At 41.2% G+C, this 6,000-nt stretch overlaps 1 protein-coding gene across 2 annotated transcripts in view; it reads right to left on the reverse strand.

Moving 5' to 3' along the window:
• The window catches only part of MIOS (meiosis regulator for oocyte development), a 52,370-nt gene extending 46,370 nt beyond the window's left edge, over window positions 1-6,000 (reverse strand). Inside the window, exons 1-2 of one of the 2 annotated variants that reach the window (XM_039256842.1) lie at window positions 5,825-6,000; window positions 4,729-4,872 (exon numbers count right to left, since the gene is read on the reverse strand). The gene's annotated coding sequence lies outside the window, so the exon portion shown is untranslated. The remainder of the gene's footprint in view (window positions 1-4,728; window positions 4,873-5,824) is intronic. The other variant, XM_039256843.1, reaches the window with a different exon arrangement.

The following is a 6,000-nucleotide window of genomic DNA, read 5'->3' on the forward strand; positions in this document are numbered from 1 at the left end:
ATCCTAGATGAATAAACTACTTGGAAATTCAGGAAATTCTCTATATGGATACTCTGTTTCTCAGCATATTTCTTCTAACTGCTATGAATTCATGATAATGTTTATTGATTAAAAAGAAAAAAATAAGGGCACCTGGATGGCTCAGGTCATGATCCCAACTCAGTTCATGATCCCAGGGTCCTGGGATCAAGCCCCATGTTAGACTCTGTGCTAGGTGTGGAGCCTGCTTGGGATTCTCTCTGTCCTGCTGCCCTTCTCCCCTGCTTGAAGGAAAGAAAAAAAAGAAAAGAAAAGAAAAGAAAAGAAAAGAAAAGAAAAGAAAAGAAAAGAAAAGAAAAGGGGAGGGGAGGGAAGAAGGGGGAAGGAAGAGGAGAGAAGGAGAGGAAAGAAGAGAGAAGGACAAAGAACTTCTCCCAATAAGAAGAGGTGGTAAGACTCTGAGAACTACATTTTGGCCTTATTTCCCATGATCAAGTATTTTAATTGCACTGTGACTACTAACTTCATTAGCCTCAAAGCTAATATAACTTCAGTATGGTGAGCAAATTAATAAGCAGCATCCTTTTGAAGGGGGTAAAACTTTAAAAAGTTGAGTCATGTTATTAAGCAACAGTTTAGAGCAACACTATCCCAATAGAACTTTCTGCAGCGATAGAAAAGTTCTCTAGCTATACTGTCCAATAGAGTAGTTACTAACATGTGGCTACCAAGCACTAAAATTGTGACTAGTATGTTTTTAAATCTTATTTACCTTTTATTTTTAATAAATAGCCACATGTGGCCATCATAATAGACAACGGAGATTTAAAATACAATGCCATTATTAAGACAGAGGTCTCTTTCTCAACTTTCAACAATAAGAAGCAACTCTATATGCAGAATAAATAGTAGGATGTTTTGAGCAGAGTTGACTATTATTCCCAGCTCTGATGTGCATTAGTTATATGCCTTGGAAAGGCCTTTGTGATTGGGGGTCCTTTTGTTTTCTCATCTATATAACAAAAGAGTTGATTAAGTGTTTGCCAAACTTCATTCACATATCTATTTTTATTTAATATTTTTACTTAAATTGACTATTTTTAAAATTAGAAAATCGATTTTAACCTATCATAATATCCATGAATCATGGGTATGATATGCTAAATATGTTACCTATACTGGAATCTTTTAAAAATGCTTATGTTTTACCTAAAATTATCCTGTTTGCAACCAATGGTACACACACTGCATTTGAGAAAAACTGAATGAAGTGATCATTAAAGGCTCTTTCAGATTTCAATTCTATAAACTTTGATTAATATTGACATGGGATCTTGAAAAGATAAATATGAGAGTCATTAAGGCACAACTAAAAATAACTATGTTAAAATGGTATTTTTAAAAAAGCTACTTTACAAAAACATAAATATCTGTTTTTAATCAATTCTGGCTAAAGGTTATAGCTTGGATTAAAAACGAACAAACACATTTAGTATCTTTATGGCAAAAGGTAGCTGTACAACCATGATGTCAGTTTTTTTTAATAGTTTCTTTTTTTCAATTTTTACTTACTTTTGGAGGGAGAGGGGCAGGGTGAGAGGGACACAGAGAATCCCAAGCAGGCTCCGCACTGTGAGTGCAGAGTCCCAGGTCCCAACTCACAAATTGTGAGACCATGACCTGAGCCAAAACCAAGAGTCCAATGCTGAACTGACTGAGTCACCCATGCATCCCATGTTGTCAGCTCTTAAAAGGTAAAGCTATGATTTGTTCATTCATCCCCTATACAATAGAGAACCTGTCACGGACTCCTAATATGGATATACTAAATAAATTCAGCTCAAACATACTTCCTTTACTTTTTGATCTTGTAAAACTTTTTTGTCAGGAACTATTAGTCCAGGATCCAATAGACTCATACAATTTAAATGATTGAGAAAAACCTCTAAGAATTCATATACTGGTTTATTTCCTTTTTTCAGACTCTAAAACTCAATATCAATCATTTCAATTATATTCTTACTAGACAGACCCTCAATTTCTTCATTTCCTTCACTTTAGGCTTACGTTCCCCAAACCTTAATCAACCTAATTATTTACTCTTCTTTCCTCCAATCAGGCAGCCAAGTTTCACAGCGTAAGGACTGTTTCCATAGAAATTAAGGTATACAACATGTCTGGCCTATGGTGCTGATACAGATTTACTCATCTGTATACTCAGGCCTTTATGAAATTCATCTTTATGTAATATCACAGGGAACTTTCTAAAATGCAAACTTAACCAGGCTATAAAACCTCTGCTTGAAACCCTCTAATGGTTTCCAACTGCCCTCAGCACAGAGTTCCAAATTTTCAATATAACCTATAAAGTCCTAAATCCTTTGGCCTCTATCTACTGCTTTGGCTTCAAGGCACACCATTCTCCTTCATGCTGTGTTCTAGCTACACTGTTCTTTTCAGTTCCTAGACTGCTCTCCTCCCCCCAGCCATCACCACTCTTTTGCAAATGCTGTTCCCTCTGGTTGAAGCATTTTTCCTTCCCTTCCTGGTCAAGTTAACACCTGCTTGACCATCTCTCAACCATCATGGTTGATATCAAGCATCCTCTATCCCCTCCCCAGTCTGTCAGGTTACTTAGATATGTATTCTCAGTGAACAGTATTCCTTTCCTTTAAATCACCCTGTCTCCCCTACTAAATTATAAGCTCTGTAAGAGCAGGAAAAGCAAAAAATCTTTTGCTCTCCATTTGTACCTCTGATACCCATGCCAGCCACTTAGTAGATATTTAACAAATACCAGCGCTAGGTACTTAGTAGATATTTAACAAATATTTGTTAAATGAATGCATTTGTTAAATGCTCCATCTGACATTTCCCACACTGCTATACCCAAGTTTTACCAATCTTCTCATGCTTTAAGCTATATTCTTCCTAGCAGAGACTGGCTCCAGCCAAGAACAAAATGCCCACTGTCATAACTGGTTCCAATAATGGGCAAGAGCCCAGAGTAAACCACAGTGATGCTAAGAGAGGATCACTCTAATACCTGTTTTTCATTTACTGTGTAAATATTGGACATAGTGTAAGTGCTAAATATTGTTCTAAATGCTAATAACATGGTAGTGGATAAATAAGCTCCCTGGTTGCTATGGACTAAATTGTGTCCCCCCTATTCATCCTGAAGCCCTAATCTCCAATATGATAGTATTAGAGAAAGAGCCTTTAAGGGGGAGATTAGAGTTAAGTGAGGTCATAAGGGTAGACTGCTAAACTGATAGAACGGGTGCCCTTACAAGAAGAGGGAGACCTAGAGAGCTCTCTCCCCACCATGTGACAACACAGTGAGGACCCAGTGAGAAGGCAGCTATCTGTAAGCTATCATTATAATAATGTAGAAAATAAAAATAATGTAAGCTATCATTATTTCTAGAGCTGAAGTTATGTCCAATCTTAAAGAGAGCTTAAAATTTTAGGAATGTGAAGGAAGAGGCACCTTACGCAGTAGGATGTAGCTAAAACAACAAAAAACAGGAACAGATACTGCCAAGTAAGGGTTCACACTCATGCCTGTACAGAGGAAACCTCTTAACTGGAGGTATCTGGAGATCTAGCCTATCTTCCTATCTTATCAACAGGACTGTTTAAGTGTGCTTTTAAGCACACTTTTAATCTCGACTTCCATCCCATAATCATATTCTTTATATGGATGATTTATAAGAAAAGTTGGTGGCACATTGACAAATCCACCATAAAAAACACAAATCAAGAGGTGCCTGGGTGGCTCAGTTGGTTAAGCGTCCAACTTCAGCTCAGGGCATGATCTCACAGTTTGTGAGTTCAAGCCCCACGCTGGGCTCTGTGTTGACAGTTCAGAGCCTAGAGCCTGCTTCAGATTCTGTGTCTCCCTCTCTCTCTGCCCCTCCCCTGGCTTGCACTCTGTCTCTCTCAAAAACAAACATTAAAAGTTTTAAAAAAAACACTAATTTGAAAGTGTTACTATAATTTTAAAAAACTCTGATTTGCATAACTCTCAAGGGAGGACCATCAGCATATCTTCTGATGTAATTTACATACAAAACTTGAGAGTCGGACTGGCAAAACCCCCTACTACACATAGGAGTAAAGTGAAGGCCAGATGTTTTGGTTCTTGTCCAACACCTCCCAACTCCCATGCCAGATAACTACATAAGAAAAAAAAAATCAACTACATCATTTGCAGGGCCTAGTGCAAAATGAAAATACAAGGCCCTCTTATTCAAAAATTAAGAATTTCAAGGTGGTGACAAAAGAGCATTAAGCCAAGTGCCAGCCCTTCTAAATGAGGGGTCTTATATGACTGCATAGGTTGTATTAACACAAAACAGAGAACAGAGAGATACCTCCATAAGCACCCTTTTAAAAAATGTGTTTGTTTACAATCCAACACACAGTATAGATGGATCCTGGCTCATGAACATAGATGAGTAGAAATATGGTGAAGAGCAAATGCAACTGAACCTGGAGTCAGAGGACCTCCAGCCACTCACCGTCTGTTAATACACCAAGACTCTAACAGAGAGAACACACCCTACCTTCATATCACAAAGTTGTGACAAACTGAGTTCTTTATATCACACAGCTGTTAGTGTCACTATGATTTCCTTAAACAGCCCTGGAAGTTAATGTTTTCAAATGTTGGAACCACTGAAAAGTGGGAGGGGAAGGGGTGGTATTGTATATTATATATTACATATTATATAACATCTTCACCTTCAAGTTTTACAAATGTTCACTTCCCGTCAATGGTTTTGACCACAGGAAAGCCATGCTGAGCTTGTATTCTTCACCAGAACATCTGTAACAGCACTCTCGGACAGAATACAGTGCTAGCCAGATTTGTTTCTAGCAGCCACACTGAAAAAGTATAAAGAGATGAAATTAAACAATATATTTTATTCTGCCCGGCCTATCAAAAAAAAATCCTTTTCAACATGAAATTGATGTAAAAAAATAGCTTTTTTGGGGGGGGGGAGGAGTGCCAAGGCCTGTAAATCCGATAGGTATTTTATTGTACACTTAGAGCACATCTCAACCCCGTGTGGCTACTGGGCAATGAAGATCCATAATACTAAGTATACAAGGTATCCAACTACCCTTTCACATTCTTTTGTTGTTGTCTTCTACTTTTCTTACCATAACAAATACCAACAGCAGCAGTTTCAAGAAATGTTCAACCTCACCATCTTCAAGGAGATACACTGCATAAATTTCCTTTAAAAGATAGTTCTACAAAAGGCCTGCAAATGCAGGTATTTGCAAATCATTTCAGCAATGCTCGTGGCACACGTGAAAGGCTTTATTCATCCTCTTACGGAATTTCACTACTCATACAAGCCGAAAACACAGCTAACCGGGTGACAAGCCCTTTAGGAAGTATTTAATAAAGTACAACCAGAACGAGGCTCTTGCTACTCCGGGTAAATCAGGAATCTGAGGGCCACTCCCACGCTCCAGACACCTGGCTGAGCCTCCCGTCCAACGCAAGGACGAGGTTCCGCACGCACTCGCCGCGCGGGTGGCTGCAGCGCGGACTCAGCGTCCCCAAGGGGGTCCAAGCGCGCCCGGGGGCCGCGTGCAGCGCCCAGGCTCCCAGCTAGGCCCTGCCGGCCGCCCGGCGCGGTTATCCCGCAGCGGGGAACGCGACGCCCCGCGCCTCGGCTCCGAGATGGCCCCTGGGTCCGCCCCCGCCCGGGCCTTTCAACTAGGCTTTCCCAGGCTCCCAGCGGAGGCCCCGGCACTCCCGAGCCCACTATCCGGGCCTCCGTCTGGTGGGCTGAGCCGCGCGGCCCGAGCCGCACTCACTGACCTGAGGAGGCAGCGCGGTCACCGCACAGCCACTTCCGGCTTGGTCACCGCCCCTCCCGCCGTGGGAGTCCGGACGCGGGAAAGATGGCGGCCGCAGAGGCGCGGCCAATAACCTAGGCCACCCTGCTGGGACCCACGACCCTACCACCGCGCCTCCGGCACACGCGGACGCGCCTC

The sequence above is a fragment of the Hyaena hyaena genome, unplaced genomic scaffold (genome assembly GCF_003009895.1).
Source record: "Hyaena hyaena isolate Hyena2069 unplaced genomic scaffold, ASM300989v1 scaffold_590, whole genome shotgun sequence".
Classification (NCBI taxonomy): domain Eukaryota; kingdom Metazoa; phylum Chordata; class Mammalia; order Carnivora; family Hyaenidae; genus Hyaena; species Hyaena hyaena.